The sequence below is a fragment of the Vicia villosa genome, unplaced genomic scaffold (assembly GCF_029867415.1).
Source record: "Vicia villosa cultivar HV-30 ecotype Madison, WI unplaced genomic scaffold, Vvil1.0 ctg.000739F_1_1, whole genome shotgun sequence".
Classification (NCBI taxonomy): domain Eukaryota; kingdom Viridiplantae; phylum Streptophyta; class Magnoliopsida; order Fabales; family Fabaceae; genus Vicia; species Vicia villosa.
Genome location: NW_026705330.1, coordinates 283,775 through 297,486, shown reverse-complemented (window position 1 = coordinate 297,486; position 13,712 = coordinate 283,775). Strand labels below are relative to the sequence as shown.

General features: G+C 35.1%; 1 pseudogene; it reads left to right on the top strand.

Moving 5' to 3' along the window:
- The first annotated feature begins 471 nt into the window (after window positions 1–471).
- On the top strand, window positions 472–4,971 carry LOC131630804 (uncharacterized; annotated as a pseudogene).
- Window positions 4,972–13,712: the final 8,741 nt, after the last annotated feature.

The following is a 13,712-nucleotide window of genomic DNA, read 5'->3' as shown; positions in this document are numbered from 1 at the left end:
CACTCGGGGGGGAATGAACACTTATTTGATTTTGTTGTTATTTTTGGAACTCAGTTGATATTTTGAGAAGTTTGGTTTGGCTTATGTTTTATTTGGTTTAAGTTGTTGAGCAAAGATGCTATGTTTTGTTTGGAGTTTTAAAGTCGAATCCGCTGCAAATTTATTTAAATAAAGTTGAATTGTTTTGAAGATTTTATTCGTCAATTATAGGTTCATTTGATTGCATGAGTGTTATGTATCTGTTAAAATGAATGTTTATGCTGTCTATTTTTACGTCGAAGTGTAATACCTCAAATTTTGTTTGAAATTTTGGCACTCTGATTTTATTTTAACTGTTGGGTAGATTTGGGGTGTTACATTAGTGGTATCAGAGCAGGTCGGTCCGTCCGACCAAGTTTTTGTGTCATTAACAATCGAGTATTGTTAATTACTTTTATCTGACTGATGTTTATGTTGTAGTGCTTAGTTGAAATGGCTGGAAGGAACGATGCTGCGATTGCTGCTGCTTTGGAGGCTGTGGCTCAGGTTCTGGCAAATCAACCAAATGCCGATGAGAATGCTGGATCTCGTAGTTTGGCGACCTTCCAGAGGGAGAATCCGCCGGTCTTCAAAGGAAAACATGACCCTGATGGCGCATTGGAATGGTTGAAGGAGATTGAGAGGATCTTCCGTGTGATGGATTGCACTCCAGTGCAGAAGGTTCGTTATGGTACTCACATGCTAGCAGTCGAAGCTGATGACTGGTGGCTAGAGACTCGCCAGAGATTAGAGGTGGCAGGTGAAGAGATCACTTGGGTTGTGTTCCGCAGGGAATTTCTGAGAAAGTATTATCCTGAAGATGTTCGGGGTAAGAAAGAGATTGAGTTTCTCGAGCTGAAACAAGGGAATATGTCAGTGACTGAATATGCTGCAAAGTTCACTGAGTTGGCTAAGTTCTATCCATACTATGAAGGAGCGGATGCTGAGTTCTCTAAGTGCGTCAAATTTGAGAGCGGGTTGCGCTCTGAGATCAAGAAGGCTGTTGGGTATCAGAAAATTCGTATTTTTCCAGAATTGGTTGACCATTGCAGGATCTTTGAAGAAGATAACAATGCTCATTATAAGGTTGTTACTGACAGGAGAGGCAAGCAACAACAGAATCGTGGTAAGCCATATGATGCTCCAGCTGGTAGAGGTAGACAGAGAGCTGCTCCGGGTCAGAGAACTAGTGGGGGAGGTGCTCCTGCTGGTATTGTTTGTTTTAAATGAGGGCAAGCCGGTCACAAAAGTAATGGTTGTACTAATGATGTTAAAAGGTGCTTCCGTTGTGGCAAGACTGGGCATGCAATATCTGATTGCAGGCACAAGGAGATGATCTGTTTTAATTGTGGTGAAGAGGGACACATTGGGAGTCAGTGTCAGAAACCAAAGAAGGCACAATCTAGTGGAAAAGTGTTTGCTTTGGCTGGTGATCCGTCAGGAAATGAGGACAGACTTATCAGAGGTACATGTTTCATAAATAGTACTCCTTTAATTACTATTATTGATACTGGTGCTACTCACTGTTTTATTGCTGCTGATTGTGTTGAAAGATTGGGTCTTGTGTTGTCTTCTATGAATGGGGAAATGGTAGTTGAGGTTCCAGCTAAGGGGACAGTGACTACTTCCCTAGTATGTTTGAGATGTCCTTTGTCGATCTTCGGAAGGGACTTTGCTGTTGACTTAGTTTGTCTGCCGTTAAGTGGGTTGGATGTAATTTTGGGTATGAACTGGTTAGAGTATAACTATGTTCATATTAACTGTTATAACAAGTCTGTGAGGTTTTCAACCGCTGAAGAGGAAGAAGCTAGTTTAGTGTCGCCTAAGCAGTTGCGACAATTGCTGAAGGAAGAAGTTAAGATGTTCTCATTGATGGCAACGTTATCAATGGAGAATCAAGCTATAATTGATGAGTTGCTGGTAGTGCGTGAGTTTCCTGAAGTTTTCCCTGACGAAATTCCAGACGTACCTCCGGAAAGAGAAGTTGAATTCGGGATTGATCTTGTACCTGGTACCAGACCTGTATCTATGGCACCGTACAGGATGTCTGCATCGGAGTTGGCGGAATTAAAGAAGCAGTTAGAAGAGCTACTCGAGAAGAAGTTTGTCAGACCAAGTGTATCGCCGTGGGGAGCTCCAGTGCTATTAGTAAAGAAAAAGGATGGAAGCATGAGACTTTGTGTTGATTACCGGCAGCTGAATAAAGTGACGATTAAGAACAAGTATCCGCTTCCAAGAATTGACGACTTGATGGATCAATTGGTGGGTGCTAGCGTGTTTAGTAAAATTGATTTGCGATCGGGTTATCATCAGATTAAAGTGAAGGATGAAGACATTCAGAAGACAGCATTTAGAACAAGGTATGGACATTATGAATATTCTGTGATGCCTTTCGGTGTTACTAATGCGCCGGGAGTATTTATGGAGTATATGAACCGTATCTTCCGTGATTACTTGGATCAGTTTGTCGTAGTGTTCATAGATGACATCTTAATATATTCTAAGTCAGAAGAGGATCATGAGGATCATTTGAGGACGGTGTTGCAAGTGCTGAAAGAAAGAAAGTTGTATGCAAAATTGTCCAAGTGCGAATTTTGGTTGAAAGAGGTTAATTTTCTTGGTCATGTCATATCTGGTAGTGGCATTGCTGTAGATCCTTCTAAAGTAGATGCTGTGTTGCAATGGGAATCTCCGAAGTCAGCTACCGAGATTAGAAGTTTCTTGGGTTTGGCCGGTTACTACAGACGATTTATCGAATGTTTCTCTAAGTTGGCACTTCCGTTGACCAGGTTGACTTGTAAGGGTAGAGCTTTTGTATGGGATACGCAATGCGAAGAAAGTTTTGTAGAGCTGAAGAAGAGATTGACGACGGCTCCAGTCTTGACATTACCTAATCCAGGAGAACCTTTTGTTGTGTTTTGCGATGCTTGTCTGATGGGGTTAGGTGGTGTACTCATGCAGAATAATAAGGTGGTTGCTTATGCTTCTAGGCAGTTGCGGGTACATGAAAAGAACTATCCTACGCATGATTTGGAACTCGCTGCTGTGGTGTTTGTGCTGAAAATTTGGAGACATTATTTGTATGGGTCTCGTTTTGAAGTGTTTAGTGACCACAAGAGCTTAAAGTATTTGTTCGATCAGAAAGAGTTAAATATGAGACAACGAAGATGGTTAGAACTATTGAAGGATTATGATTTTGGTCTGAATTATCACCCAGGTAAGGCTAATGTAGTGGCAGATGCGTTGAGTCGGAAAACCTTGCATATGTCAGCAATGATGGTTAGAGAATTGGAATTAATTGAACAATTCAGAGATATGAGTCTTGTTTGTGAAACGACGCCGCAGAGTGTTATGCTAGGGATGTTGAAGATTAATAATGAATTCCTGGATCAGATCAAGGCAGCGCAGAAGTTAGATGCGAATCTGGTAGATTCAATGGTTGGAATTAATCAGTCTGAGAATAGTGATTTTAATTTGAATGCACACGGTATGTTGAGATTCCGTGATCGAATTTGTATTCTTGATGATGCGGAGCTGAAAAGACTCATTCTTGAAGAAGGTCATAGAAGTAAACTGAGCATTCATCCGGGAGCTACTAAAATGTATCAGGATTTGAAGAAATTGTTTTGGTGGCCTGGGATGAAACATGATGTTGCGCAGTTTGTGTATGCATGCTTAACTTGTCAAAAGTCGAAAGTTGAGCATCAGAAGCCTGCAGGGTTGATGCAACCGTTAGAAATTCCAGAATGGAAGTGGGATAGTATTTCGATGGATTTCATAACAGGATTACCTAACACTGTACGAGGACATAATTCTATTTGGGTGATTGTTGATAGGCTTACGAAGTCAGCTCATTTTATACCTATTGACATCAGTTTTCCTGTGTCGAAGCTTGCGGAAATTTATACTAATATGATTGTTAAGCTGCATGGTGTTCCATTATGTATTGTGTCGGATAGAGATCCAAGATTCACATCCGATTTTTGGCAGAGTTTGCAAAAAGCGTTGGGCTCTAAGTTAAGATTGAGTTCGGCGTATCACCCTCAAACAGATGGTCAGACTGAAAGGACGAATCAATCATTGGAAGATTTGCTGCGAGCATGCGTTCTTGAAGAGAGAGGTTCGTGGGACACTTGTCTTCCATTGATAGAATTCACCTATAATAATAGTTACCATTCTAGTATCGGAATGGAACCTTTTGAAGCGTTGTACGGTCGGAGATGTAGGACTCCGTTGTGTTGGCATGAGACAGGAGAAAGTGTAGTACTTGGACCTGAACTTGTTCGAGAGACTACCGAAAAGGTGAAGCTTATCCGTGAAAAGATGAAGGCTTCCCAGAGTAGACAAAAGAGCTATCATGATAAGCGGAGGAAATTTTTGGAATTTCAGGAAGGTGATCATGTATTCTTGAGAGTCACGCCGGTAACCGGTGTTGGACGAGCGTTGAAGTCGAAGAAACTTACTCCTCGATTTATTGGTCCGTATTAGATATCGGGCAGAGTAGGAAATGTTGCTTATAGGGTGGCGTTGCCGCCAAATCTTTCGAATTTGCATGATGTATTCCACGTGTCACAACTTCAAAAGTACATTCCAGATTCATCTCATGAGATCCGTATGGATGATGTGCAAGTACGGGATAATCTAACCGTAGAAACCAAGCCGGTACGTATTGTTGATCGCGAGATGAAGATTCTACGAGGAAAAGAGATTGCATTGGTCAAAGTTGTCTGGTTAGGAGCTGCTGGAGAAAACATGACATGGGAATTGGAAAGCAAGATGCGAGACTCTTATCCCGAGTTGTTTGAAGCAGGTAAATTTTCGAGGACGAAAATATTCTAAGTGGGGGAGAGTTGTAACACCCGTATTTAATTAAATACTTTAATTAAATATTATTGAGTATTTTCCGATTAATTCTTAGTTATGTCGAAATTGTGGTTTATGTCGTTAAGTTGATAGTCGGGTAAAATTAGTAGAGAAATTAATATTAGAATTTATATTGTATTTTAGTAGATTAATTTTGTGAGAAATATTACTAATGGGCCTATATTGAAGTTGATAGTAGTAATAAGGGGTGTGTGAGGTCTAAGCCCAATAGAATATTAGTAATAGTTATATTTTAAATAAAAACAAAATATAAGTAGTGATATAAGAAAAGTAGCACTTTTAGAAAACAAAAAGAAAAGAACATTCACGTAGCAGTAGAGAAGAGGAGAAATTAAATTGGGAACAAGGGTTGCTGGCAGTGTCAAATTTCAGTCCGAAAGTCGCGGATTTTCGATCAATTTTTCGAACTCTCTTCAATCCAAAGGTAAGGGTGGGGTTCGAATCTTATAACTGAGAGTATGATAGTTGGTTTGTTGGATTGGGGATTTTTATGATTTTCGGTTGTGCAAGTATTGCTTCTTTTGTAGTGTTAATTGTGATTTGATACTGTTAAATTTATGTTTGGTTGTGGTTGAATTTGTGTTGAAAATATGAAAATTTATATCGTGAATGAAAATTATTTGGTATTGTGGTGTGTTTATGTCAAAGCGACACTGGAAAAAAATATTAAAATCTGCCGGACGGGGAGTTGTCTGTCCAACGGCAGTATGCTGTGTGAAGATATGATGTGTGAGTCACTTAGGGAAGGTGGTCTCCACTTATACCATTACTACCTGTATCACCCTTAATTATATTAGGTAGTTTAGGTAGTCTTAAGTTAATTACTCATAATTAATTAAAGTGATAATAGAAATGAAGGCACTTGTTTAGTAGTAGGAAAATAATATAATTTAGTTGAATTATATATGTTAGGAATAGTAACAGAAACTAGTAGAAGAGTGGAGAAATTATTAGTAGTAGGTTGGATTAATATTTAATAACAGTAGCCGAACAACATAAAAATGCAGTTCCATTTCTATATCAGTATAATTTCAATAACAGTGTAGACTAAGAAGTAGTAAATCAGTTGCATTAGTAAATCAATTAATTAAAATAGTGAGATTAATTTTCAGTGATAGTAGTCTATTAAAACAGTACCGTTTGGCCGAAATAGCCGATTTAAGCAGAAAAATTAGTTGCTCGGAATTAGGCGAAATTTGTCGGGGTAATTAGTATATACTAGTAGGTATTTTTGGTTGGTTCATTTTGTTGAAATTATGTCGAATGCATTATTTTGCAGGTACAATTGAATAAGTTGATTTTGTCCTGATATATGGGCATATTTGAGTTGTAGGTCGTATGACCAATGTTGATTTAAGTTGTTGCAGCTGATGTATATTTTAGGTTGTCGTTGTGTGCCATTCATAGTAGTCGCATACATTGCATTCTCTAAGTTGGAGCGAATGCTGAATCAAGTTGGCCTGGATTGGCAAAAGTTGAAAGTTGAAGGCTTATGCCTTGTTGATGCCTCGATAACCTGGCATATTTTAAGTTGGGAGTTTTACTCCGATGGTACCACATGCATTTGCACAGTCGAGTCACATTTGAGTTGCATTTTGAAGTTGTTGTTACTATTATGGTGTTTTGTCGAATTGTTGTTATATGTTGTTGAGAAACGGTGAAAATTGTACGATCTTAGTCTAATATATCAAATATCATACTTTTGTTTATATTATTCGATATCTCACCCCTTCTGTTTGAATGTTACCCTCTGTTGGTAACGTGCAGGTATCCAAGGAGAGTAGTTGTTATCGCTAATAGTTCGAGTGGGTGTCATTTGCTCTGATACGTAGCACTCGGGGGGGAATGAACACTTATTTGATTTTGTTGTTATTTTTGGAACTCAGTTGATATTTTGAGAAGTTTGGTTTGGCTTATGTTTTATTTGGTTTAAGTTGTTGAGCAAAGATGCTATGTTTTGTTTGGAGTTTTAAAGTCGAATCCGCTGCAAATTTATTTAAATAAAGTTGAATTGTTTTGAAGATTTTATTCGTCAATTATAGGTTCATTTGATTGCATGAGTGTTATGTATCTGTTAAAATGAATGTTTATGCTGTCTATTTTTACGTCGAAGTGTAATACCTCAAATTTTGTTTGAAATTTTGGCACTCTGATTTTATTTTAACTGTTGGGTAGATTTGGGGTGTTACACTTTCCACTTCATAGTCGACCGCCGTTGGACGCGTCGAGCCGGATCATATGCATCGGGTATCTACGATCGCGGCACTTCGTCCAAGTGTTTTTGAAACCGGGGTGTCCTATACCGGCTACTTCTTGTCAATGGACGGCGCATCGTTCAAATGAGGCGGAGACTTGGTCGGATCCTTTCGTTTCAAGAATGGCGGAGTTTGAAGAAATGATGCGCCAAGAGCGCGAGCAAAATAGAGAGCGGTCGAAGAACGTACCTATTTTGGACTTAGGATCCACCGATTGGTTCGGTGAATTTTAGTTTGTTCCGGATCGTTTTTTGTTTGTAATGACCATTTTTGTATGTATTGTTGATTATCATGTAAAATTGGACCGATTCAATACATATATAATATAAGTATGTTTTATGTCATCATTAGCTAATTTATGTGTATTTTGAATTCCTTTTGTATTTTTTACACAAAACACTAAGCAATCAACAAAATGCAAAATTTAGTTCTGTTTTCTGCATAATTCGGAAATGAACTTCCGAAATATGCTAGTCTGCCTCCAATTTTCGGAAGTTCATTTCCGAAAAGTCCACTGAGGCAGGATAAGATTTGTTGGGCCATCATTGCTCCAATAAGTCTATAAATACAACACACTCTTCTTCATCCTCTTCACACCACAAAACACAAATGACACAAACCTACCCCCACCTAGCATTCGTCTACTTTGAAACCGGTTACCCGATGCCGTTCCAATTTTGCTTCTCGCGCGACACGCCGTTTGCGGAGTTGATAACGTCGCTCAACACGCTTTTGCACTATCCCGAGAATCGAAAGGTTGTCAAGCTCGAGTACCGCTCGCCATCGCTCAACGACGAGGGAGACATTAAGTTCACACCTTTTGAGATCAAGAACGACGAAGATTTAGCGGTTTTGTGGACAACATTCGACCGATTTTCTTCGAAGGGCCCGATCGAGTTGGACGCGAAACTTCAAAGATCGGCGGACGACGTTATCAAAATGTTGACTCATCCCCACCTACCCGTGTTTAACAATATGTAACTTTAATCTTATGTAATGTGATCGATGTAATCTTCATCCGATTAAATAAAGCGAATCGTTGTTGTTTGTTATTTTTCTTCTGTCCATACCTTATTTCGGAAGTACATTTCCGAATGTCTCCAAGGGGGGTGAATTCGGAGATGAACTTCCGAATACACCAATTTTTTGAAAAACAACTTTATTTCAGAGATGCATCTCCGAAATCAATATTTTATAATAAAAAAACACCTTTTCGGAGATACATTTCCGAAAACACCTTTTATATATATATATATATATATATATATATATATATATATATATATATATATATATATATATATATATATATATATATATATATATATATATATATATATATATATATATATATATCATATAAGAATGCATTCTTAGAATGTGATAATGAAATTGAACCATTAGATTTTAAAATAAATTGTGGATATTATGTGTGAATCTTTTTTTCTCTCTCCTACATTATTAAAATAAATGATAAATGATGTAGGAGAGAGAAAAAAAATTCACACATAATCCCCACCATTTATTTTAAAATCTAATGGTTCAGATCATTCTCACATTCGCATATGATATATATTCGCTGATTGTCTATTGACAACGACCGTGGTTTTTTCTCTGGTGTGGAGTTTTCATGTTATATTCTTGTGTTGTGATTTTGTTCCTCTTTTTTCTCTATGCTTTGTTTGTTTTTTTCTAGCAACTGGTATTAGAGCTTTTGGTTCGATCTGGGGATATGAGTTCTTAGTATGCTCTATGATTGGAGCTTTGTCTGACATTCCACATCAGAAAAGAAGGATGGTGTTATGAAAGAGTTGTTGAGCTGTAGTCATAAGTACAGTTTGGGCTAGAGAAAATTGATGGAAGAATTTTTTTGACTTCTGGAAAATTTAAGTCAAAGATTTGTTGATACAATCAAGACTACACAAGGGTGCGAGATTGTGTCGGTGGTTGAAATTCTTGAATTAACCTTGGATTTTTTATTTTTCTTTTTTGGATTTTGTTTTTTCCCTTTTATTTCAGAGAGATGAGAAGATCACTATGTCTGACTCAAAGGGAAGATAAATGACTATGGTTGTCACCAAAGGTGGCGGCGGGGCAGTGGCTGACGCATGAGAGACAAAGGTTCGACGGTGAAGAGTTAAAAGGGAGATAAATATGTAAAAATGTGAAAACGTATTGAAGAAGAAGATGTGAATTTTATATTGGCATCAATATAAATACATTAAATTTTATAAAATTATAAAATGATAATATAAACCGTCAAGAACAAAACTTGACTTAAGAGTCCATCATGAATCTTGAGAGCTCATTATGAATTTCAAAAAATTATTTAAAAAAATTATTTGTAATTGAAGATATAAAATGAAGAAAAAGCTAAAAGTATACGAAATAAAATTAGCAATCACACAAATGGCTTTGTCAATTAAGTTTTTCTCTTGGTTTTGATGTTTTTGTCAAATTTATCTAGTCTTTATCTCTCTGTTAATTTATCCAAACAATATATATATGAAACACACATGGTTAGAATGATACCCTTTCATTCTTTTTCAAGATCGTCTCAAACAAATTAGAGACTCTTTTCGAATTTTAAAAAATTGTCTTCAAATATAAAAGAAACAAATTTAAAAATATTTTCTTATATTTAAACTATAAACAATATTAAAAACTAAAATAAAATTTTTAGTATTTCATTAGTGCCTCAAAATTTTAAGATATAAGAATCTCAAAATTTTATTAGAATTGATATATAAACATAAAGAGCAAGTAAATATAATTTATATATATTATTCAAAATTTATTTTTAAAAACTTGAAAGGTTGCCTTTTTACTTATATTAATTATTTGTTATAATATAAACCGAAAAGTTACCTTTATATATATATATATATATATATATATATATATATATATATATATATATATATATATATATATATATATATATATATATATATATATATATATATATATATATATATATGTGTGTGTGTGTGTGTGTGCGCGCGCGCGTGCGTGTGCATGTGTGTGTGAAAATTTATTTGTTATATGATGCATATATATACTTTTTTATTTATATTAATACAAGTTGTTTTTTTTACTAAAAAGATATTCATTCATTCAAATTGAAAAATACATCGATCATTACAAATTCAAGATCGCTAAAAACTGAAAAAGATGAATCTGCAAACAGTCTTGCAACACCTAGGTTAATAGCATACAACGGCAACATGAAAGTGCCTACAAATATGACAAAATAAAAGTCACCAGAATATTCATACTTCTGGATCTGCAACATTGACGCTCAAGTCTTCCTCAGATCTGCAATGTTTTGAAGTAAATGTGTCAATCTGAACCAACAAACAACGTACTAAGACGGAAAAACCAACAAATACCATACTAAGATGGGAAAACCAACAAACACCGCACAAGACGATGAAAACTTAAAAACACACAAAAGAAAATACAAATCTATATGGATAACCACTTATTTAAATAATAAAGGAAGAAAAACGGTGTTGAGGGGTGATTTCTAGCAAAAAAATGGCCAAAAACCATCCCTACGATAGAAGAATGAAAAGAGAGAAAAGTTTAGAGGAGAGAAGTGAAAATTGTAAAAATTGCTTAGGTTTTGACTCAAACCCACAACCATAATGTTCCAATACACGCCTATTACCACCAAGGTAGCACTGCAATCAAGAGCCGGCTGAACTGCAAGCCGAACACTTCAATGGGTCGGTTGAACAAATAAACTATCGTGTATAAAACCGCTATATTGACCAAAAAAACCAACTAAAAACAAATAAAATTTGGTAAAACTTATGGTCAATCAATTAAAAGCGATTTATCATTTTTTTGAAATTTAAAATTAATTAATGAGTTAAAATGAACTCAATTTAAGGTTTCTAATTTTGTGAGATCCTATGCCGTGAATTTAGTTGTAATGACCCAAAATCGGCCCAACATACAAAGAACCTTAGTTATAATTCAGATAGTTTTATTATATATTCAAACTCGCATTAATCACATAAAAAAGATAAAAATTTTGAAAGAGAGACTTACCCGTTGATATCACTATATTACTTCATTATTAGCATGTTTTTTTTTAATTTTATAATTAGTTTACAGCTTAATCAATCTCACTTTGCCCACTCCATTAAAATTTTAATTCTCATGTTTATAATAACAAGTACAATCACCTCAAATTTTATTGAATTAACGAAAAAAATTTATAAATTCGATAATTTTACTTACACTATAAATTTTTGTTAACACAACTATTAAAACTCATTTTACTCTACATATGTCATACTCATACCAAACTTAAATGATGAAAAATAGGATTGAAAAGCACTAAGGAATAAAAGTGGGTGAAATGACATTGTAAACCTATGGCAATTGTTTGAAGAAGATGTAGGTATGTTTCTTAAAGGGGAAGCTTCCGTGTTCATGAACATCACACGCATAAGAAATTAAAACAGAAAAAGTCATGAATATCGCGTGGGTGAGTAAAAGACAGAACAAACCCTAACAACTACACCAATCAAATATTGAAAAATAATGTAAAGGCTGGCTTAGCTTATAAGATAGGGTTTTTTTGACAAAACCTTTAAGGTAGCGTTGAAAACATGTTCTATCTTAATTAAGTTAGTGTCGGCAAAGGCCAAAGCTATAGTTTTTTTTTTATTTAAAAAAATGCACAATTATGAAATTTTATAAATAAATTAAATTAAACCAGTTTTATTATAAGTGTCTGTTTTCAAATTTTCATTGTTCAAGACCGACGCACTGCTCGCCCGTGAACTCCATTGCTTATAAAATTCAACGCATCCACTCCAAAGCACATGCTTCAACTAACTATTTTCTATTGTTTTTATTTTTGATAAAACTAACATATGATTGACGCATGTTAAGAAATCTAAATAAAATAAATTTGTATTGGAAAATGTAATAAATATATTAATTATAAATTTTTTATAAAAATAATGTATAATTTCTAATAATTTTTTTTTACATTTACCTCTTAACAAAGTAATATAGTATTACCTTTTATTTTTTTCAACAAAGTAATATACATGGTCATATGAAAATATAGTATTTCAATTAACAACATAAACCAAATTTTTGAATTAGAAGAAAAAAAAAACCAAACTCGAATCTAGATTTAGTTAAGTGGATTTTTTTTCGTCAAACTCAATATGTTACAGAATACCTACACTGTATCAAGGCACTTTCGGATGAACTTGTTGTCTTCAATTCACTACTAGATGATATTGATCTAGTTATTCGCACACTCAACGGCCTTGGTCCGGAGTACAAAGAAATATCGGCTACTCTTCATACTCGTGAAAATTCTATCGGGTTTGAAGAACTTCATGATCTCCTTCAAGATTATGAAACTCACTTCACACGTGATGATGTCACTCCTCCCGTTACCTCAGATCATGCAGCATACAAAGTCAAACCAAACTTTCTCAAACGTGGCTACCCACGAAACATATCCAACCATCTCTCAGACACCAACCAATCGAAATTCTGGCACTTTAAAATAGATGTTGAGATTGATGTTACAACACCAAAACACAATGTCAGGACAAATGTCAAGAAATCATCTGACTGACAAAATAATTTTACTAAACAATAAATGATGCAGAAGTAAATTGCAGAAGGTAAAAGACACAACCAATTGTTAACCTAGTTTTGTGCAACTTCACCTACTCTAGGGCATCCCAGGCAGGAAGGAAATTCACTATAATAGTATTAGCTCAAAGCTAAACAGCCATAGTTTACAACTTATCACCAAATCACTACCTTATGCAATTTCATCCTAGGACTCTCCTAGATATGAGAACCCTCTCTCACTTTCCACAATCACCTCAGCGATAATAACAAAAGACCAAAAACAAAAGAACACAATTCTAAATAAAGATATTACACTCTTTCTTAAAAGCTCATGAGTGAATCACAATGAACAATGAACAATCAATCTCACTTTCCATTCATCTTTGTAATGTCTAAACTCTTTGATTTGTTATTCTTGAATATTAGTATGAGAGGCTAAACCAATGCTAGGGGTGGTCCTGATTTGGCTTTTGTAATGAATTTGGGATATCCATGATTATCTAAGTTTGAATTATATGTTTTCAATTCAATTGTGCAATGTTTATATGCTTTCTCTTTCGGTCAAATTGAGAATGATCTACGACTAACAATTATAGGAATATAATAGTTAGGGTTTGTGCACAATTGGTTTATAGTGGATGTACCTAGGACTAAGGCACCAATAAACATCATGAATAACTTGATTATAACTATTGCTTAAATTCTTGTTGTATCTTCATGGGTAATGGGGTATAACATGAAGGTTTAAAGGGTTTTTGCTAAGGACTTAGGAAAAACTAGCATAAGTTGATAATTGAGAACATAGAGATAATCTTTTGATGATCATGGAAATCTACTCATTGCAAGCCAAGATGACCATTTCCCCTAGCATGTTTTAATTATTCAAAAGAAAAGTCAATTTACTTTGTGTTGTTATTTCTTGCAATTATTCTCTTA